Below are 23,317 nucleotides of genomic sequence, written 5' to 3'. Positions count from 1 at the left end.
TGGTGCAGTCGTAAGAGCCTTTTTCAATTCTTCATATGCGTGCTAACATTCCTCCATCCACTCATACACTATCAATAGCTTGTACAAAGGTCTAGCTATTAATGCATAATTTAGCACAAATCGTCGATAATATCCAGTGTGTCCCAAGAAGCACTGAACTCCCTTGTAGTTGTCGGGTGGCAGTAGGTCAACAATGACTCTGACTTTGGAAAAGTCAGTGGCAATGCCGTTCCTTGATACTACATGCCCCAAGATGCATCCGTGTTTTACCCAAAACTGTCACTTTAAGGGGTTTAGCGAGAGTGGTACAGTCTACACCTTTCAAAGACAGCTCTCAATTTCTTCAAGTGTTCGGCCCAACTAGAGTGTAAACATAGGTCGTCTACGAACACTTCTAGTTCGCACCTAAGCATGTCCTTAAAGATAGTGCACATTAGGCGTTGGAAAGTTGCAGGTGCGTTCATTAGCCCAAAAGGCATGAAAATGTAGGCGAATATGCCCCATTCCGTGGCAAAGGCAGTCTTGTGCCTGTCGTCAAGGTGCACTTGCACTTGATTGTAACCCGAGAAACCATCCAAAAAACTGTAGGCTTCCTTCCCTGCTACCCTCTCCAGCATGTGCTCGGTGTAAGATAAAGGATAGTTATCCCTTTTCGTAGCGGCATTCACCTTTTTGTAGTTTACGCACACTCGGATTTTTCCATTTTTCTTCATGACAATCACGATAGGTAACACCTAGTCCGTGTGCTCGATCTCATATATGAAACCTGCCCTCATGAGTTTATCAATCTCCTCCTTCACTGCATGGGTGTGTTTGGGATTCATGGGGTAAGGTCGTTGTTTTGTTGGCACTACATTTGGAACCATTGGGATGTTATGAGTCACGACCCTAGGGTCGACTCCCTTAAGTCCCGGGCAAACACGTCAATGCACTCTTGCAGGAGCGCAACGAGTTTGGTCTCTTCCTCCTCCCCCAAGTCATCTACAACAAACATCGATCTTGGTTTTTCGCCTTTCCTAGCCAAGTTAACCTCTTTAACTTTGGTGGGTCCCTCGATTGGTTCACTAGTCTGACCTTGTCTTTTTGCACCTAACAGGACCACCACTCTGTCACCCTTTTTAAATTTTGTAAACCATTTGGGTAGATCATGTGGTTTCCTCTACCTTTCCGATTCTAAGTTCCTAGCTTGCTTCCTGGCCTCCTCTCTTAGCCTCCTGCGTCTCAGGTGGACTGGCAAGTCTCCCTTAGTGCGTTTGACCTTAGAGGGTTGCGATATCTTGGGATCACTCTCAGTGCTAATTTTTGACTCTGAGTTGAACTCGCATCCCTCACTTGAGGAAGGTGTTTCCCCAGGGGGTCGTAGTTCCGAAGGTGAATCTGTCTAGAGTACTGGAATTACCCATAGTTGTGCTACTCCGGCTTGCTCGTAATCTACGGCTCCTATTCATTCTAGCCAGGAGCTGTCACACTCCATTATCATGACTTCTTTTTTGTTCTGACTAATCCCTTCTCTCCTAGGCCTCAAGTCTACCCTGATTTGTTCTATCGCTTTTCCCTCTGTGTCGTACTCCATTGTGTCTACCTCTTCTTCACTCTCTTCTCCCATAGAGTGACAGTCCTCATACTCCTCATCATTCGGGTCCTGTCCTTCTGACTACTCATCGTTCCCCAAGCTTCCCTCTTCAATCTCCTTGTCGTCAGTAACTAAGGCCCAGTTATATAACAAGTTCAGGTCATGGACCTTGGTCCATTTCCATTCTGGTTTAGCTAAAAGGTCACGTAGAGGTTTTAAGTTAGCAACCAATTTGCCGTTCAATTTGTCGGTCAGATACTCTACGATTTCTTGAAGCTCTAATTTGTTGTTGGGGATGCGGGACGAGGCCAGTTTGCCTAGGTTGAGTGATCTTCCTGCCATCATGCAAAGCGGCACAACTGGCTCCTCAGTTAGCATGGTAGTGGTTTTAGCAGCCTGTTGATGTGGTCCTTCCTCATTCGAGAATGGTAGATCAATGGTTGCCAACACGTGCATCCAATCCCTCTCATCCTCAGGGCAAGGAATATATCTAACGAGTGATCCATAGGGCTTGGTCGTTTGAGTATCGCCTTTTAGCATGGCTAAGATGGCAGCCAGGTCAACAAGCGTCGTCGTCTAAGTGTCCATCTCTACCCTCACTGCACTAGTTCTGTTCCCTAGGAAAATCAATCCATTGCCCCAATCCTCTATGACTCGTCCATTCCTCATCCAAGGTCGGCCTATTAGTATGTTGTAATCCACTCTCTTCATGACAATGAAGTTTACCGAAAATTGCACACCGGCAATCTTTACCGGCCAATTCTTTAAGACCCCAAATGGTCTTACCTTCATTCCATTTGCTAGCGTGACATTGAATCTAGCAATCTCTACAGGAGGGTTTCCCCATGCCTCTAGGACTGCATGGTTTAGCACACTAACACCGGCGCATGTGTCTACAATTCCTTTTCGAGTCATGTCTCCTAAGGCTAGGACGGGCAAAACTGCGTGCATTTCAGTGCCTTCTCAAAAAGCATTGATGTGCAAAGACTTAGGATCTATGTGTAGAGTTAGACTTGGGATCCATGTAACTGCATCATGATCTTGCGGATCAGCACCCACAAGTTCTGCATGTCCCTCAATCGAGTCTTTTAACTCTTGCCACAAGGAGTGATTTTGCCTAAGCAAATCCTCCAAGCTTAGAGTTACTGAAGTGGACAGCAAAGTTGTGAGGAGGCTATTGGACCCTTGTCTTCCTCTGAGGCTGGCAGTTCTAGGCCATGCATTCTGTCTGCCCTGGTAACCCCCCGGCCTTGCTGCTGAGTCGCTCCTAGTGGTGCAGACATGCTCCCAGCTTGTGGTTTTGAGGGTGAGACTAGTGTGCTAACACTGGAGAAGTCATTCATAGGGTCTTTTAATATGGGTTCGGCATCTTCGAGGTGCTTTTGGGCGTCCTTGACCCACTCCTTGACCTTGGCTATAGCTTCGAGTTGCCGTTTGGGATGGGGACATTCCCCAACCTTGGCACTCCCTAGCTCTGCTGTCTTAGGAGCCGAGGTCTCTGCCTCTATGTCTGTGACCCTCTTTCCCATTACCAGCGTAGTCGTTTCCTTTGTTTTAAGGGTTATCTTCTCATCAGTTCTCTTTTTCCGTCTCCTCCGGCTTTTCTTCCCTATTGACGTTGCATCAAGGTTACTTGGCCCTGGCAAGGAGATGCCTGCTTGTTTCATTTGAGCTCGCGTCATAGCATGTAGTGGGATGGGTGTATCCTCACTACCGAAAGTTTCAACTCCAAAGAGCCCCAAAGGCACCGATGGCATGTTGGCAGCGCTCATTGATGGCTTCCGTCTAGGACAGTTAGGAAACAAATGTGTGATTCCACACTCTGTGCATCAGAGATCCGCTTTGTCTTTGTTAGCTTGTTCTCGCTCTAGGCAGCGTGATGAAATGTCGCCTGGGTGGCCGCAAGTCCCTGGATCCTGGCTAGGCCCTCCAAAGCCTCTGTCTCGTCCTCTTCCTAAAGCCATCACTGACACTGGCTGATAATCCATCAGGACTGGGTTGCCCTCCTCGTCGTAGGATACATAAGGATTGACATATGCCTCTTCCTCATTAGGCTCCTCCACAAAGTGAACAGGAGCATCGCTAGGTGGGTGAGTCACAAAAGGCCCTGGTGGCCTGGGTATACCAATTGGGTTCATTTCCAGCCTACGCACGACAAGTCTTAAGTCAGTTGGTGCTGGAAGAGCTAACTGGGTTCCCCTGCCAAAGAAATTAGGTGGCCTATTACCTAAGTATGGAGGGTTGTACTGCTGTGTATATGGGAACCTCCTCGGCATTCTGCAATGCGCTCCATCATGTCTGAATCTACCACAGTTTGAGCACGGCCGAGATCTAGGATCTTGGCACTCCACTGGGAGGTGATTGCCGCCACAGTACACACATTGTACATGCAATCTCACAGGCTTTCTAACGAGCTCTTGCAAATCGCACAATCTCCATTCTCATCTCTGCCATCCCTTGGTCATGGTCTACACTCTTTCCCTTGTCCTGCGCGCTAGCAATTACTTTTTCTCCTAAGATGGTTGATCTCTTAGGGTCCCTCTAGCTTGCACTATCTCGGTTGGTAATCCTCATTCTACGTTCCCTGAGTTGATCATCTACGTGTATTGCCTCCTCGAAGACTCGAGCTAGCACGTCTCGTTGAAAGGTGGAGTTACTGGCCAAATCCTTATAGAACTCCTCGCTTCGAATCCCATTCATGAACACTGCAGACACTGCCCTCTCGGTAGGTCACTCATTGGCAGGGATTCTCTTGTAGAGACTACGTACCTGAGTAACGTAATCCCTAACTTCCTCCTTCTCCCTTTGACTAATATTCATCAACCCAACAATGAGGTTGTCCGAATACCCTGCCTCCAAAAGCCTCTTGATGAAGAGGCCCTTAAGGCGAGCAAAGTTTGTACGTTCTGCGTCATACACTTTCTCGAACTGCTCCATGAAGCTATACGGGTCACTGCTAGGTTCGTATCGAGCTAGTTGTTTTGCTACTATAGGGATTCTAGCCTGCCCTTTAGCCCCTTGCGTGACTCCCAATCCTAACAGTAGCGCGGTGGCTAGGGCAGTAGCACTTTGTTCCACGGATGTATTGTCCATGAGTCGCTTTGCCACCAGTTCACTCAACGTCATGCCAGCCTCTGCTGCCCGTTTCCTCTCTACATTCAGTCCAGACTTGGCTACCCTAGCTAGGTCTAGTACTCGTCTAGCCTCGTACATATCCACGTCTTGTTGCAGCCTTCTAGCCCTTTGCTCATGGTTGTAGGCAATTATGCCTTCTAGCGCTCTCTTGATAGCTCTTCTCTCTTCTTCCAGGTTAGCCACCACTTCGTCTACATGTCTACCTTGGATCTCAGTCCTGGTGGGTAGATCGTAATCGTGTACCAGTTCCTGGACCCAGGTTGGAAATTCTCCTAAGTCTAATTGGTCTTCCCCTTGGTTGCCTCTTGATCCCGACATTGTTTCTGCTTCCAGCTCCACAAGATTGTCGATGAATCCAATCAGCTCCGACAGCTTCCACTCCTCTATCTTGTTGCTTCCCGTGTCTTTGTGTTTTTGTGTTTTCTCCAGGTACTACTAGTAGGGCACTCAGGCACCTATCTAAGTCTTGGGGTCTCCTCCTACTAGTGGGTTCCTTAATGTTATTAGGTATCCAGATGTGTTCCTTGTTATTTGAAAGCAGCGTCGATCCTTACTCACACATTGTGCATAGTGCTTTCGTGGTGCTTGGTGCGAAAACATGCTTTTCTCTTTTCTTACTGTGTAGGTTTAGTGGAGCACAAAAGTGAAATGCCGATGCAGAAAGCGTTTAATGCAAACTCCACCTTGTTTCTACCCACGTTCTTAGCCTAATTTGAGTTTTCAACTCGGTTCCCGACTATTCTATGGTCTTTCCGCACCCTGAGTTTGATTAATCTCTGAGATTCTAATGGCCAAATTGGGTCCTGGGGGTGTTCAGGGTTGTGTCTTGAGGTCAGGTTTGTGGCAAGGTCAGCAAAAGATCCTTATCTTTTTGTTCTGGCAAGATGGTCCGATTCTGGGAATCGGACAGGGCTGGTCCGACTCTGGGACAGTCTGATCCGACTCTAACAGTCGGACGGGGTTGGTTCAATTCTGGGAATAGTCCGACCCTAGTGGTCCGATTCTGGGAATCGGACCAGGAGGATGGTCCTACTTTTGAAGCGGTCCGACTATGGACTCGTCCGAGTCTAGCCCCAATGGTTCGACTACGATGGTCCGATTCTAAGGGGCAGTCCGATTGCCATGTGGCACGTCCGATCGGGCTGGTCCGATTCTAGCAATCGGACCAGTTTTGTCCGACTCTCTCTCTCAGTCGGACTGGGCAGTCCGACTCCAGAACTCGGGTGGTCCGATTCTGGGGATCGGAGCACTGCGCGTTGGTCCGACTGCGTCGGCGGCGGGCACGATTCCGACGCTTTTGAATCCTTCCTAATGCCTGCTTCACTCAATCACCACAAACTTCCCATAACCAATTATAGCGCCAATGGAACACACCGGACTCACCTGAAGCAGCACAAATCGAATGCGCCTAGAATTGGGGTCGCGTTTCCTCGTCTTGTGAACCAAAAACTCTCTCTCTCTCTCTCTCTCTCTCTCTCTCTCTCTCAAACAAGGCAAACTAAAGAAATGAGGTTTGTCCTAGCTTCCCAAGCCTCTTAAGGTCTTTTCCCAGCACTGCAGAACCTTACAGCCAGTTTCCTGTCCCTGTTTCACCCAAAAACTTGAATCTGGGCCCCTATTTTTCTGTTTCCAGTAGCAACCAGAACCCCTGTTTTCTCTTTCTTACCCTAATCTAACGTTAATCTAGTGCAAGCAATATGAAAAACAGAGATGCAGAACAATACTCCTAATCTAATGCTTCCAACAAACCCAAATACTTACATGTTCCACGGATTAAAACCTCCTAAATCTCCTAGTTATCTCGAGCACTGGTTCAGGCTGCAAACCCTACTTCCATGCTCGATCTGATGCGCGCGGTGCTCAAGGCTCAATTCCATCTGTCCCGGCAACGGAACCAAAATGTAGGGGAGCTTCAAGCTCTACCCCGAGACCTACGGACCACTTATTGCTCAAGTGTTTCGAACCGAGCAGCCATGGCTACCTCTCACATAGCCGACGCGCAATGCCTACCTTACGGGTGTAGTGAGCTTACCTTGATGCTCGATCGAGTGCCCTCCTCTCTCTTGCACATCGGTAGCTCTATGATCCTTGAGGCAAGCTCAAGCAACCTCAATCCCTCTCCCATGAGCTTCATCCTCCATAGCCACTCGCGAGACAAGAGAAGAGAATAGAGGAGGAGAAGATGAAGAGAGAAGATGGAGAGCTTAAAAGCAACCTTTTTTTATGGCAGAGCTGCTGATGCAACCTTGCCATAGTTAGAGCCACATAGGGCTAAGAGACAATTCATGCTGTCAAAGAAGTTAGACAATCAATCCCAAATAATTACAAGACTTTGCAAACAAGTACTTTCATGACATTAATTAATAGAAATGTGCACTGCATTGATAAAGAAAATAACAGAACTTAAATTAAGAAGTGCTACTGCAACAAAGCAAATATGGAGTCATGCTACAACATAGAAGTCCGAATCATATATACTTTGCTATTACATATGGAAAATAGAGACCATAATGCTATACATAATACAAGATGGGGAGTAATCCTATGTAGCCTAATCTGCTCTCTATGACTCATCCGCATCATAAAACTCGTCTCATCGCTGTAGTGGCATATCGAAGGGAGTCTACAATAGCAAATGCATATATAATTGTGAGTACCAAATACAAACTCACATATAATGATAAATTTCTCAAATTAGGAATGATATTTATTACTACTTACCGGTCCTCCGCGAGCATAGAGCTTCTTGATCAAGGCACTCAAACCATGCTTCTCCCCATATGTCACCTCCAATGCAGTCGGGTCGCGATTCGTAAAACCTTGCTGTGGCACACAAACATTGAAAAACAACGTACTTGAGATTCATGTTAGAAATACATACATCAATATGGATGTCATTAAATTAGAGTACTCTACCCTATTAATACTTACAAAATCTGCCACGAATGTTGCGTGGCCGCCGCTACCAAGGTGATGCACCGATCCTGCGTCCAAGCGCGCCTTTGTTGCGTCCTTCTGATGCTTCCACTTGTTTGGAGTGGATGTCGCCTCATCCTGGAGATTACTCTAGTCCTCTGTATCCAACCACTCCGGCTTCGATTTGCCCTGCTTGACTGCTTCGCGTGCATCACACCGCCTATGCAACTGATAGTCACGCATACGCGTCATCATCCACCCTCTCGAAAATCTATCATTGCTAGAGGGCTGAGGGAACTCTCGATACAATGTATCAATTATGTACTCCTTGCTGGCATCTGGAATCTCCTTCCACTTGTCTGTAATGTTGTGCCGAAATACTTGTTGGCACAACTCATGCATCCTAGAGATGACAGGTTTTCCATCATCATTCATGTATAAATGGCCAGAGGCCTTATCTATGAGATACGAGTAACTTGCAAGATTTTACAAACGGGTACTTTGAGGACATTAATACAAATGTGTCAAACACAATTTGAATTGATAAGTGCTACTACAAAAATCTTCATGCGAAAATACATACCTGGAGGAGTGGGTTTCGTGTACTTCTTGTCGGCCCTGGGAGTGATCGGTGGGGTGCGTGAAGGAGTGGAAGCAATAGACGTATGCCCGCCACCGCTAGTGAAAGACGGTGTCGACTCCCTGGTGGCAGTGCGAGTGGGAGAGACTGCATCTGCGTCCCCACAATAGGAGCTACCTCCTCCTCTACCACATGACTCTCAAGCAAAGCGAGACCTATGACTGCGTCTACTGGAGACCGAAGCATCAGACCATCTAGAGTCTGCCGATCGTGCTGAGGTGGAACGGGAAAGCTATGCATCGGCTCTATCTCTAATCGTGCTAGCTGCTCCGGTGAGAAATGCGCTAGTATCACGTCAATGTCGTTATCTGTAAAATCCCGGCTCATCCTACCGTCCGTGCCCAAATCCTAAACCTGCACATACAAGGAAAATTAAGTCAATTAGATAATGAATTCCAAGACATAATAAAACTAAGACTTAATTTGCAAGACTTCATTTTAAAATAATTTAAAAAATTAGATAATACAAAACACCATACTCCAAAAACATACAAACTGTCCTAACCGATTTGCAAAAAGTGGACATGATGTAGTGGGAGGAACGTTTTGATCGAGTCACTTTTGTTTAGGGTTCCACAATCTCATCTTGACATAGCTCAGTATACACCGGAAGATCTATACAAAATTCACCATAAAATGAGGACTCTGCTTCATTTTCAAAAAACCCATCATGGGACTCCTCTATCTCCATAGGTGAGATGTCTTGGTCCTCCAGTCAATTCATCCTAGTTTCTTGTATGCCTTCTATCATTGCCGCTATTAAAGGTGTCTCTTCTATGATCGGTATGGGAGTCCTGGCAAACACTGGGATACTCCTAGATGTCATGGGAATGACATACCACCATTGAGGTTGTTGCGGATTAGGGAAAAAAATGACCTGATCCATATTACGATTAGTATAAAAGTCCACTTTGAGATTGCTAAAGTGCATCAAGTGTTAGGGACGCTTACCTGCTCACAGTGATTTGGCAAAACAAATGTATCACTCAAATCGGTCCACTTCTTCGTTGAGTCAATCTCAACATAGCCACTCGTCCCTCGCCGAACAGTTGCACCTACTCCTTCGAGAGTAACCTTGAACCATTGCACATCAAATATGGTAACGGAGAAACTTCGATAGTCCACTACAAGGATACTCTGTAAACATTCGAAATACTCCATCTCTGCAACTACATGGTTTGGATCTGTGGCACGTCGTCGGCTTTCCTGCTCAAACATTGCCATCACTCCACAGTCCATTGTCGAGCATAACTTGTCGATGTGCTCTACTTTGAAATGTCGTCCACGTGACCATGCTGCACTATGGACCTTATACTGGGAGAAGAACAAGTATATTAGTTGCGATTTGCAGTATAGATTGTAATTTCTTGGGATTTCATACGTTGGGTTTGCATCCATACCTTGGGATTGCATCCACGTAAGAAGTCCCACTCGTCTTCAGTAACTGTTTCTCCATCTTGAGATGCTTTGGTTAGGGCCTCATGTAGCCATCTAGTGGACATGAGTAGAGGCATCTCCTCTAAGCCCTTCCGATATCGAATGGGATGTTGCCGCGTACTCCGTCAAAAGTCAGATCTTGCAGACTCTCGCTCAGCGCGAGCATCCTCATACCGTTGCAACCACTTCTCCATCGTAGCGCTATGCAGCATACAAAATCGGTTCACCTTGGACTCCATGGATGTGTCCATCTTCTTCTCTATTCCGTTTCCCACTAGGACATCTCCATTCAAACGATCATCCTCCTTAAGTGACCATATCAAGCCTTTGTCCCGGTCCACAGTGGACAACCACTTAGAAATGTACACCAAGGCCTCCGACACTAACCAACCTTCAATCATGCTACCCTCAGGACAAGCTCGTTGTCACACAAATCCCTTTAAGGTCTTCATGAACTGTTCAAGGAAAAACATCCATCGACTATGGACTGGACCTGCAACCTGCAATTCATCTACAATATGCACTAGAAGATGGGTTTGTATCGTGAGCATGCTAGTGGGAAGACACTTCTTCAAAAGACAAGCAGTCTCTACTGCCATGCATTTCGTGGATTCAATCAATGATGTGTGAATCTCTTTTTGGGAGACAAACTGAACCAACTCGAACAATTTGTAAATGGCTGTCCGTACCTCTGATGTCAAAGACCCCGCGGTTGCGATCGGCAATACGAACTGTGAAAACCATGTAATTAACATTGTGTATAAACAAACGAAGATTCTGAAATCTAATATGTAGAATCATGCCATACACAGCCTCATACCGTACATACCTGACACATCTTATGCCAATCATGGGATTTGAGTCCTGTCAGTTGGTCATCCTTTGTGGATGATGTCTTGAGAGAACGCATTAGGCCAGTCGGCATGTGAAAGGACTTGATGTTTTCCTTTACTCGTCGCACTTCATTGCCAGACAAAACCCAAGGAGCGCGTGGCAATTGCACTCGATCGTCGATGCCACTTACAGGCCAATATGGTTCCATCTTTCCTACTGCTTTCAAATCCATCCTCGCTCCTAGTGTGTCTCACTACCCAGTGAGGTGGTCCCATAGCAAGCTACCCACATTCTTAAAAATGTGCATGGGATCTAAAAGGTGGTTAATCTTTAGTTTTTTCCAATAAGTCAGCTCATAGAAAATTGAGAAGCGTCGCATTCCACTGGGAAGCGAGTCTTGGTCCACCATCCTGTGATCAAAACAACTCAGTGCATTCATTCTCGTAGGAGGGCGACCAAGAAATCCTTCTCTCATGACATGACCCTCTGGCAAAAAAGCCCGATGTCCCTCAAATACCATCTTCTTCATAGATTTTGATATACGAGAATCCAACCTTGGTCCACACAGAGGACATGCATGGTAACCTGACGTGACTAGCCTTGCAGAACACACATGTACAATGAGGCATGTCATAATACCAACATCGCTCAAAGAAAATTAGCAAATTAAGAAAACACACTTTACCAAAGCATTCTCCATAACCTGGAAAGTCATGCATGGTCCACATAAGAATTGCCCTTATACTTGCGGATCGCCTACCAATATGTTTGCTCATATCCTCCACTACAATTCCCTCCCACAACTCCTTTAGCTCATCAATCAGTGGAGAGAGGTAGACATCCATATTCTTGACTTTGTATTGTCCGGGCACAAGCAAGCTGAGCAAAAGGTGTCCTTTCTTGGTGGAAAGCCATGGCGGTATATTGTAGTTAGCAAGGACCACGGGCCATACACTATAGGAGGTGGATTGATTTTCCGCATGCCATGTAGTCAAATTTGCAAAACTCTTGGTCCGAAAAATGTGACGAACACGCGGTATCAGCGAAAAGTGCCTCAAAACCTTCTACGGAATAGTCTGTCCTTGCAAGTCATTTCGATACCTGTCCGCACTGCACTTAGGACATGTGGCTAACAATTCAAACTCTCCCCGGAAGAGAACACAATAATTGGGGCAAGCATGAATGCAATTATAATCCATGCCTAGCTTTCACAGCACTTGTCTTGCATCATCATGAGGCTCAGGCATTGTGTTTTAGATAGGCAAAATGTAAGATTTCAACGTTCTACAAATTGCAATGATGCACGTTATTAGAGTGCTATATAGCACATTTTAACGGCTTTCAATAAAGAATCATACACATCATAATATACATGAATAACTCTATCACACTCGCATCGCTCCATCCATACTTTGTTTGTATGCTCAACAATGCAAGAAGTGTCTTCAAACGGGATACCCGACTCCCATCATACAATGGAATGGAAGCCTCTGCAATTAAAGGATCTTGGGATTCCGAGTCCGTTGGAAGCAATGATTCGATCATGTCCTCTAAGTCGGGCTCCAAAAAAGCAGGAGGATCGTCCATGTGTCCAGCATTCTCACCCATAGAAGGGGGTTGAGAGTTATCACCTTCTATGAGACAATTAGTTATCTCGGATGGCATTTGTATAGAGCGCGGATGAACTCGTCTTATTGGACGCAAGAGATCTGCGGACTGCAATGTATCGACATGGTAAGGAGCTAACTTCTAAGATAACCCCAAATTGTTATACTTAGTCTACCACCACTAGACTAGTCTATTTGCTTCTATTTCTCTCTCTACAACACGCTCTTTGAGGTGGATTTACTGGTCTAAACCAGTAAATTGCTGATCCGAACGAGGCATGGTGGTACCCTTGTTGCATCTACAGAGAGAAGATTCAAGTGGAGCTTGCGGTAGCAATTGCGTGCGACAAGATGGAAGCCATTACCTTCGACGGAGTGGGAGATGGTAAAAGCTTTGTGTCTCCATATATTGCATGCATGCATCTTGCACACTAAGTTGTATTATTGAAAGAGCTCGTGGAGCTTAATAATACAAAGACTTAAGACTTTAGAGGGGGGACCAGCTCCAAGAATTCGGTCCTCTATGCACAATGTCGTTTTGCGATTGTTCTCGTTTATGTTATGTTGATAATGATGCTATAATGATGCTAAAATGTTGATTTAAGGGAAATAATGAATGCTATGCAAGCCATCAGCCTCACACTCTTCTCTTTGCTACTCTCAAAATAAACCTTTCTTAATGGGAAAGCTCTCTTTCACATATGCAACCATTACTTCCACTAGTTGCGCATAAAAAAGAGTCTATTAAATTGGAAAAATCTTTGACATTGGTTTCAGAGCTTTGGTTTCTTGTTTCTTTCTCAAGAAGGGGGATTCTTGGGTAAGTTTACAAAAATGTTAAAGTTGTGGATTATAGTAGGGTACGTGAGACACGAACTTGCTATCAGAATCGGCACTCACTTCAGTGAGGTATGGTGCACACCATTGAGAGCGTTAGTTTTAATAATGGAGTCCCTTGTAGCTTGCCTATGGCTTAACCATTATTGAGCTATAAGAAGCCTAGCAAGAGCTATCCCGCACAGACGTCCACATTGTCAAGACCTCCTCTCCACTCTTTATAATTGACAAAGTAGTAAACCACATGTGTGAGTGTCTGAGCATCTCTTCTGAGGGATAAGGGTTGAGATAGCTAGAGTTCTAGTGCTAAAGAAGGGGATTAAAGAAAAGCTACATTAATAAAGGAACCCTAAATCATGGCACAACATCATCCAAATGAAAGAAACATAGACAATGTTATCATTGCTCAAGATGTTTTGCTCGTGTACGAAGGTAGAAGAGTGAGCAACGAGTTGGTTACAAAGCTTCGAGAAGCCATGCGCAATCCGGACATGCAAATGGAGACTTGTAATCACATGCAACAAATGTTGCGTGAATCTCCCATTGGCCAAGAAGAAGGAGATTTGGAGTGGCCCCCTCGTGGAACTCCTAATCTGACTTCTTTATGCCAGGAAGAAGGTCATCATGGATCGAACATTGTGCATGCGGATACCTCGCAACGAAGAGAACAAGAGGACGCTATGCATCCTTTGCTATCTAAGGAGAAGTATGGGAGTGACTCTCCCATTACTTCTGATAGTGATGTGGCTCCGAGACGGCCGCGGGCTAGTAGGAGATCGCCAACTCATGTAATGAGGAAGCGGTCATCTAATACTCCTGCGCATAAACCTGCAAAGAGGGAGACCAAGGATGAAAGGAAGACTCTGTCTTCTCCATCTTCATCATCCTCCTCTTCTGATCATGGATCATCTTCGTCTCCACCATCTTCCACCGATGATGAGGGATCTGACTCTTCATCAAAGCGGTATAAAGGAAGACGAAAGAGGAGAAGTTATGCGGCAATGAAGCCTCATCAAAACGTAGATATCGGAAGTTCAAAGGAGACAAGAATATCACTTTCATGACCTATGATGAAACTTTTGGAGCTACGGACAAAGTGTTAGCCGTCATTCAACAATATGATGCGACTTTCAGACACAAGGAACTTTCAATCGATCCCCATATAGGAAAAAAAGAGAATTCCCCATGGAATTCCCTAGTTGAAAATACATATAAGTGGAGAAAGTAAAAACTAGGGAAAATGGGACATTTCCTAGTGAGAGCAAGTAGGAAATCACATAAGACCTTTCCTATGTAGGAAATATTTCCTACATAGGAAAATACAAAATTTTCTATGTAGGGAATAATTCCTATATAGGAAATATTTCATATATAGGAAAATTTTTCTAGAGGTGATTCCCTAGGTACTCTCACTAGGAAATCTCTCATTTTTCCTATTTTTTACATTCCCTACTTATATGTACTTTCAACTAGGGAATTCCGTGGAAATTCTCTTTTTTTCTTATCACTTTATCTACTTTGCTCTTCCTCTTAGACATGCTAAAATCAAACAAGAAATTGCACAATAAATTTTTAACTAGAAAATTATATAGAGAATGTCATCATTTCTAAGTAAGGATCAATAACATACATCTAATGATCAAAATAGATTAAACAAATTAAAACATCAACATCTACTTCTAGCAACCAAAAGAAAAATGAAAATAATTTTAAAGTAGCATAGAACTAAAAACTAATTAAGCAACATGTGTGTCTTGATTGTTTTATCCCTTAAATCTCCAATATGTTGCAAAGTAATAAATGTTTGTCTACCCTCTTCTCTAAATTTCAACATGGGTGGCCGATAGATATCATCATATGATGGTATGCGTATCACTCCTATTGATACTCAAGTGATCAAATATCATTAGTTAGTATAACCATTTCAAAAAATGACTCATTATCAACATAAGAAAGCTGGTAATACTTGATTCTTGGCTTGAAGAAGTGTTAAGGCAAGCAATCTCAATGTCTTCCTTTCTTGCATTGTCTCGTGTCATCTTTAGTAACTTGTTTACCTATATATACATAGAGTTAACCAAAGTTCACGATAATACAAGATTATGAAAATTTTCAATAACACAAAAGAAAGTAATTAGATATTTTGTATCAATTTGGGTCACCAAATTTGTACAAGTTTTTTATCCTTAAAGTTGGTACTTGCATCTTGACTTGAAGAAACATTATTGCAAGTAACCTCCTGATCTCCCTTTCTTACATTACCTCTTTTCCCACCTTTTGTTGTTCTTTAATCTATATTTATATATATACACACAATTACTCAAAGTTTAAAAATATAAATAACTATGAACATTTTAAATTAGACAAAGAGATTAATTAAAGCTAGTTAATCTCAAAATGAATCACCTAATAAAGCAAGATGTAAAATATGTACAAATTGTAATTTTCAAAGATTAGTAGAAATAAAGACATATACCTGAATCGTGATTTGAAGAGACATTAGGGCCAATGACCTCCTTAGCTTTCATTGTTCCATTATCTCTTGTACCATCATTTGGGATTTTGTTACCTTTATGTACACATAATAAACCAAAGTTTAGAAACATAAGAGACATTTGTAAAACATCAAAACACGCATTTGTAAAACATCAAAACATCAAAACACGCATACCTTTTTTGCCTTGTTCTTTACACCATCTGATAGTAAATTGAGCATGTGAAAACAAGGAATTCATTGTTCATACTTTTATGGGCTCACCAACTTCTCCTTCTGGTTTGAAGCATCTTACAGACTTCCTGTTGAACAACGCGCGAGGGAGACGAGGAACGGAGGAAGAGAGAAGAGAAGAGAGACACGAGACACCGGAAGTGGAATCTCAGAAGTGCATCAAGTGAGCACACATTAGCTGCAACATCAACTCCTTAGCTAGAATAGATAAAACATCAAGTAGAATAAACATAAGCTTGAACAGACGAATCAACTAAAAATAGACAAACAACAACTGGAAACAATGAAACATCAGCTAGAACAACTCAACAGCTGGAATAATAATGAAACATCAGCTGAAACATATCAACAACTGGAATAAGAATGAAATGAAATATCATCCCATCAGCTCGAAACATTTCTTATAAACAAAGCGTGGAATAATTTCAACGCATTAGCTGTAATATAGATGAAATGATATGAAACGTAGCATGAAGAGCCAAAAATCAGCTAGAAGAAAGAAACATTTAGAATAATCAAATGATGAACAAAATACCGACAATCATCAGCAAGAGCTCATCAGTTTTCTTACTGCTGCTCAGAGCCCAAGCAAACATCTCAGCAATCTGCTTCTGGGACTCTAGGAACATCTTTGTACGCCTGGCCTCCAGATCATCACGAAATCGCTCAGACTCTCTGCATCTGCAGTTTCATCTCTTCTAATCTGAGAAAGCGCTCCCCCAAAGTGCGGATCACAGAGACCAATCTGAGAAAGCGCTCCCCCAAAGTGCTGTCAACTGGGGGCTGTTGATGCCGCAAGTTGGACTTTGAAGAAGTCCTATGGTTGAGGAATCTGTCCATCTTGAAAGCCTTCGCGGCCTCATAGTCTATACTACGGCTGCGCTTCTTGTGGAGAGATTCAATATCCCTTAGATTTGAGATCTCGAACACATCAGTTGCGAACAAGGTTGTGATGAGGCATGCCACAATGCCCATAGAGCTAATGAGTAGAGGGAAGCACATAGCAGTGAAGTCATGATTTGTCCCAAATGATGACATGGAAGCCACAACAAGAGCTGCGCAAGAAGCTTCAGCAAAGGAGCCAAACAAATCTGAACCCATTCCAACAATATCTCCCACATTATCACCCACATTGTCAGCAATGATCATTGGATTTCGCGGATCGTCCTCTCAGATATTCCTTTCTACTTTTCCAACAAGATCTGCTCCAACATCCATAGTTTTGGTATAGATTCCACCTCCAACCCTTTCAAATAGAGCCACGAATGAGCATCCAAGCCCATAGCCAGTGATGGCCTCAAAAAGGCCCTCCCAATCATCCTTACAATAAAGCTGGAACAGTTTTATAGTGATGTATAAAACTATGAGGCCATTAGCAGCAAGTAAGAAACCCATCACCGAACTTGATTGGAAGGCGATTTTGAATACTTTGCCTATCCCTTTTCTGGCTTCCAAAGTTGTGCGAGCATTCGCATATGTTGCGATCATCATGCCCAAAAATCCTGACATTATGGACGTCAAAGCTCCCAATATAAATGCAACTGTAGTGAAATTTGCTGTAAAGAGAGCTAGGGCACATTCCTGCTTTGGATCGTATTTGCAAGGCTGGGGCTTAGTATTGAACCTTCGCACGAGAATATAGACCCTCATCAGCTGGAAAGAATATAACTGAAACAATGTATCATCAGCTGGAATATAGACGCTCATCAATGGAATAACGAACGAGGACGATCATAATAATGAACGAGGACGATCATCATGAAGCATGGCAATATCAGCTTTCTGGAACCATGTTCAACATGAAATTTAAAACCTCAACATTCTCGTGCGAAGGTTGTCATCTACCATTACAAACCCAGATGTAAACAGCCCTGCTGCAGATTCTCTGGACTAGCATTCCCAGATCTTGCAGACAATCTTGGGAGATGTTCACTTTCACCCAGGTTGTCGTTTACCATGACAAACCCAGATGTAATCAGCCCTGCTACAGATTCTCTGGACTAGCATTCCCAGATCTGCAAATTGTCATCTACCATGACAAACCCAGATGTAATCAGCCCTGCTGCAGATTCTCTGGACTAGCATTCCCAGATCTTGCAGACAATCTTGGGAGATGTTCACTTTCACCCAAATATACCGCCACCACTACTGAATCAGAAGATGAGATGGCATCAACCCAACGTTGAGCAAGAAAATTTGCAATATCAGCAAATAAGTAACATCTTGACATTGGGCCTCAACCCCCTTCACCACACAAATCAGTACCATCGAAGTTGTCCCTGTGTGACAGAGTATCAACTTCCACAAATCTTGACGTTGGGCCTCCTACTCACGAAGTCTCTAGGATCATGTCACAGCCCCCTTCACCACACAAATCAGTACCATTGAAGTTGTCCCTGTGTGACAGAGTATCAACTTCCACAAATCTACTTGCAAGTTGCTGCTGAAAGGGACCATCACCTCCGACAGGATTTGACCTGGTTTCCTCACCAGATCCAGTGAAGCCAATAGAAGAAGTATCCTGACCTGATGAATGTTGGAAAAAGAGCCTATTCATTGACAGGATTTGACCTGGTTAAGAACACCGCTATCCAGAACAGCCTTTACACCAGCTTCAATTCCACATGCAAAAACTCCCAATAGCAGTAGCAGACTGTACCAACAATGGTGTCTTTGTGTCGTTGGCCAGTATCTCCACCACTCGAGGTACAGCCCCTAGCTTGATGTACAAAAGTTTCTTGGTCTTATTGCCAATAATCTGGTTCTTGACATCCCGAAGAGCCTTGAGTCTGGCAATCATGTCAAGCGAGCTAAGATTCTCCACGAGGTCCTCCAGTTTGCTCCATCCTGTGGAAGCCACCATCTCCACTCACGAAGGAAAGGCCCTGTAGAGCTGGCTATCACAGGCGGAAGAGAACAGAGGCCTTTTCTCAGCTCTGTACATAAGAAGAAGGGTGATCATCGAATGCGGGAGCCAGGGTGATCGTCGAATGCGGGAGCCAGTCGTTGTGCCGACGCACAGCTCTGGCCAGGTTTATCGATGCCCCGCATCTCGCTGTGAGGAGGAGAGTGACGGTGTTGACGGATGAAGAAGGAGAGTGATGGTGTTGACAGATGATGAAAATATCTTTTAACAAAAAGCCAAAGCTCCGTGGCTATGGCGGAAGGGCGGAACCCTTAGTGAAGACTCTTCAACCCTGATCCTTGCAGTACCATCACTTTTCTCAGATCTATCACGCTCTGCCGCATAGGACTTCTCGGGGTAGTGTCTATCGAAATGCTCGTGGATCGACACCTTTCTCAAGGCATTGCGGCTTCTGTCCGCTCTGTCAGAGCTGTCCTCGTACTCGTCCCCGCCTTCCTTCTCAGTGCCATGCCCTTTCCTTCTGAATTCGCCCCCCTCCTCGCCCCTGTCCTTGCCATCGCGGTCGACAAAGGACCGAGAGGCAGGCAAGCTGATCAGCATCTCCTCCGACGAGGCCCTGTCACTGCTGCCTCACTCGTGCAAGGCTCCTCCATTCTCGCGGTCACGGGAGGGGGTGGAGCGCTTGAGGTCGTCGTGGCGGCCGGCAAGGCCAGCAGAACGGGGCCGATCACGGTCACGACTGAGGCCTTTGAGGAGGCCATGGGAGGGGCTACTGCAGGAGGAGTCCATGAGGGAGGGGTGAGGGGAGGACGGCAGCAGAATCATCATATGCTACATCGCCTTCTGATTCTTCCACCTGCTACCGTGTTATAAGGTATATGTACGGTCTATCTATAGACTAAATTTTTTGGTTAAAGTGTGCTCATGCACAGCTCCCACTGCAATGCTAAAAATTTTCTATTGACTCTTCTACATACTCATAAGTTGCTGCTAATATCTATCTACAGACTTGCAAGTTCCAGGTTGCTGCTCTATTGCTCACCACATGAATATCCCCAAGACCATGTCGAGATCTAGGACATATTGATTACCAGCCTTATTTTGTAAGCCCCATATCCAAGTGTATCACTGTTTAAAAATTTACTCTGAATTGCTACCTTGAATAGTGCATTCAACAATATGTATCACTATTTGAAAAATTCGTGCACAAAGAAAAAAGATCTTAAGTCCACTTACATGTTGGAAATCAGTCAAAGGTGCCTGTGAATGGAAACACGAGTTGTTTTGCTTGAAGATGACTTATGGTCCTCTTCTATCCTTCTACTAGAATAATCTCCTGCCTACCTACCAAACATAAGAAATTTTCCCCTTTTACTACCATGGAACCTTTCATTTGCAACTTGAAAGAAGCAAGGATGGTGGTGATACACCATACATCATTTGATCCAAAAGAAACATCTAAGATCGTGTTCCTCCAGATGTGAGCCCCGAATGTATGGCCATTGGTTAATGCAAAAAGCAATGCAGTAGCAGCAACCTTCTAGCATCCTCAAGCCATGTCAATATGTTGCACAGTAATGCCAAGGTCAATCGATGTTTACAGCAACAACAAATAAATAAAGTTGTGCTGGAACTCACCATACAGATCCATGGGAAGAAAATTCTCTCTTTGTGCACATCAGGGTGCACCAATATCCATTAACCATTTGTCCACCAGATATTTGCGAAATCATTTCTCCAATATGCTCATCATTCATTCCAATCTATACCTAGTAGAAATAGAGTGAAATTTTTATTTTCCACTTTTGGCTTATCCCTTCACTTGTGTTTTATATGCTGTATTGAGAGGTGGAGCCTATATGCTCTACTTTATATGCAAACAAGTGATAAGCTAAAGTTTGATTATTTTAATTCGTTTGGCTCAAGGTATAGCCTATATGGGAACTTTCACATACAAAAACTTTAAACTTTCTTTAGACTTTAGGTTTAAAACTTAGCCTTCAATACCAAGTTTTTTAACAAATGTCTTTGTGGATTACATATAAGGACTGCACATGCTAGCAAGGGAAATATGGAACAAATACCATTGGGTTAGATTTCAAGTGGCTATCACCAAACATGACATGGAGCAAGGTAGAATAGATCATCTTTATCCTTACACTATGTTTGCTCTCTACTTGTGGATGATGCTTTGCATGTATTTTTAAAGAGATTCCCTTATGGTAGAAATAAATACTTGCATGTGAGGTTGTACAATGCAAGAGAAGCCCAACCAGGTTCAGCCTACTGCAACACTCTATTTATCTTGATTTCACAAGACATTATCCATCCTTCTGCTAATGATTTGCTGCAATTACTAGTTTTGTTTGTATCAACCTCTTTTCATAGTTTGGTCACCTTCTTCACCATGGTCTTCTTCTCAATGCAAGTCCAGAATATCATTTGCCTCCCTTGAAAGATAGTAGTAGCCCCTAATCAAGGTTTTCATGGACCCACCACAATCTGTTCCTTCCTATCTTATCCAAGAAGAGGGACCCTTGTTTTTCTTTTTCAATTTCCTCTAGCCTGATGATGCATAGTGGAATTATCGTACAACTAGTAAGAGGTTGAAAATTTGTTGAAGGTTCAAATAAAAAAATATATACCTCAACTATCTACATATCAGTAAAGACATGCAAAAAATTGATTGTTGAATATATTAGATGTAGATCAAGAACAACTATACCAATAAATTTGCCCACTTCTCATGCCCTTTTTTGCTAGAAAATTAAAGTGGATCTGAGAGCACATAATCTACCTTTAATAACGACAAATTCCTTTTAGGGCTCCATTAGCACATGAAACCCAATGGGATCCATTTTCAGCTCCTAACACTATAATATTGAAGCGATTGAGGAGTACTTTTGATAATTGTAAGATTTTAGCCCCCACAAGCCAACAAGTGTGATTTATGAATAGCCTTGGAATGGTGCTCTATATAATCTTGGCTAGATGTACTAGGTTATGAGATAGACTTGGAATGGTGCTTTGTTGGTTAGACATATTAGGCTACGCATGTAAAGAGCCAAAGTTGACTCATGAACTTGATCACCTTGAGAAACATTGTTGGCTTAGGAAGGTTTCATAGATGTCCAAATGAACAAACACATTAGAATGCATAAACAAAAATAAATGAAAGGTAGATCAAACATGATTTGGGTGCTCCTGCTTTCAAATTTGTTTGGATGCTTGCATGCATTTTATTGGTGGCAATGGCTAGCCACTTCTTTTTGTGTACTATAGAAAACTATCCACTCACCTCTTGCGTGCCAAATTTAGCAACACTAAGATAGTTCTATCCCCCATTGGATAATTGCAACCTCAATTAAGGGCTTTGTTGCACACATTTGTCCCTGAATGAATATGAAATGGCCCTTAGTCATTCTGAAGCATTGATCCAAATGGCAAACACTTTTGTCTTAGTTTATATGCTTAGGTTCCTTACGAATTACATGGATATAGCTCAAAAATGGATTTTTGCTAGCATCGTCACTCTAGAATGAATTGTGATAAAGAAGAAAATGTGGAGTTCTTATTTATGGCTATGGCCCTACCCAAGCTTATAGTGCCATCCTTACATTCATTTAGAGAATTGCTCTATTACAATGACTACAAACCAAGCCATCACAATGGATTGTTGAACTATGTTGCTTTGTATTTTGTATTTTTCCTTTTTATGGTTGCAATAGTCATATAGTGTAACTCCTCCTTTCTAGGGACCTCTAAAAGTTAGTCCATAAGGGGCGTTACTAGGAGATCCCATGGTTTTTGAGTAATCTAGAGTATACAACATATGTGTCTTGCTATTTTAAGAACTACTAAAGGAAGATTATGGCTCATTGGACACTTGTTTTCACTATGGCAGTCAAAGGCAAGCACCATCTTTCTCATTTAAAGAAGTTATACATTCTTTTCTAACAAGAGTAATAGGATATCTCAAAAAAATTGGACCATTTAAACCATCTAGGTCATTAGTCCAAACACTATAACCATTCAAAATCTTGATGGTTTCTCATCCAAGGGTCATAGAGTGCTAGACCAAGATTATGTTTACATTGACATGTCCAAGCTTGCAAGGATGAGTATTTTACTATTGTCCTTATAACCATGATTTGTAGAAAAATTTATTTAAGGCATGCATGAAGATCTATTAGGTTTTTAATCCAAACATTGCCATGTATGCCATAATACAATATTCTATGTCTACATGAAATATCAAAACATAGGCATTAAATGGTTATATCACCGAAAAAAGTTAGAGAAAAGAGAGTAATGTTGCACAAAATAGGTATGTAACTACTTGGTTTGAGGCCTCATTTTTCTACAACATGGTGGTCATTTCAAACATTTAGTGCTAGGATAAACCTCGAGGAAGTTACTATATGTATATCCTCTACATCACATGCATTCATGGCCTATTTATAAATATCCTAATCTATGAATTTTTCTTGAACAAAACATAACCCTTTTCTATTCAATTTGTAAATAACCCCTTTATATTACAACCTTCTATATATAAAAAATGTATAAAAATGTTATTTTAAAAATACCTTATTTTGAACCCATGTGATGCACACATATATTCACGAGTAACTTACTTGAGGGATAAATAAGCCCATGACTATATTTAGATATGGCCTTGTGACTAAAACTAAAGAGGCTTGCATGTGTGTGTGTCTATCATGTGCACATGTAAGCATGTACA

General features: G+C 43.1%; 1 long non-coding RNA gene across 3 annotated transcripts; it reads right to left on the bottom strand.

The window, feature by feature from the left end:
- Positions 1–7,107: 7,107 nt before the first annotated feature.
- LOC148017702 (uncharacterized) lies at positions 7,108–19,468 on the bottom strand. Of its 3 annotated transcripts, XR_015687732.1 has the most exons (8): positions 16,279–19,467; positions 15,651–15,885; positions 15,456–15,548; positions 14,946–15,036; positions 8,208–8,618; positions 7,640–8,027; positions 7,430–7,531; positions 7,108–7,331 (listed from the first exon to the last, which is right to left on the bottom strand). It is a non-coding gene; the product is annotated as an uncharacterized LOC148017702 (long non-coding RNA). The 3 variants fall into 3 exon arrangements; XR_015687730.1 differs by having other exon boundaries at positions 15,651–19,468; XR_015687731.1 differs by lacking the exon at positions 14,946–15,036 and having other exon boundaries at positions 7,109–7,331; positions 15,651–19,468.
- Positions 19,469–23,317: the final 3,849 nt, after the last annotated feature.

The sequence above is a fragment of the Lygodium microphyllum genome, chromosome 21, assembly GCF_053477565.2.
Source record: "Lygodium microphyllum isolate KBCC chromosome 21, Lygodium_microphyllum_v1.1.10, whole genome shotgun sequence".
Taxonomy (NCBI): Eukaryota; Viridiplantae; Streptophyta; class Polypodiopsida; order Schizaeales; family Lygodiaceae; genus Lygodium; species Lygodium microphyllum.
The sequence above is the reverse complement of the archived record's forward strand: the minus strand, read 5'-3'. Positions and strand labels throughout refer to the sequence as shown.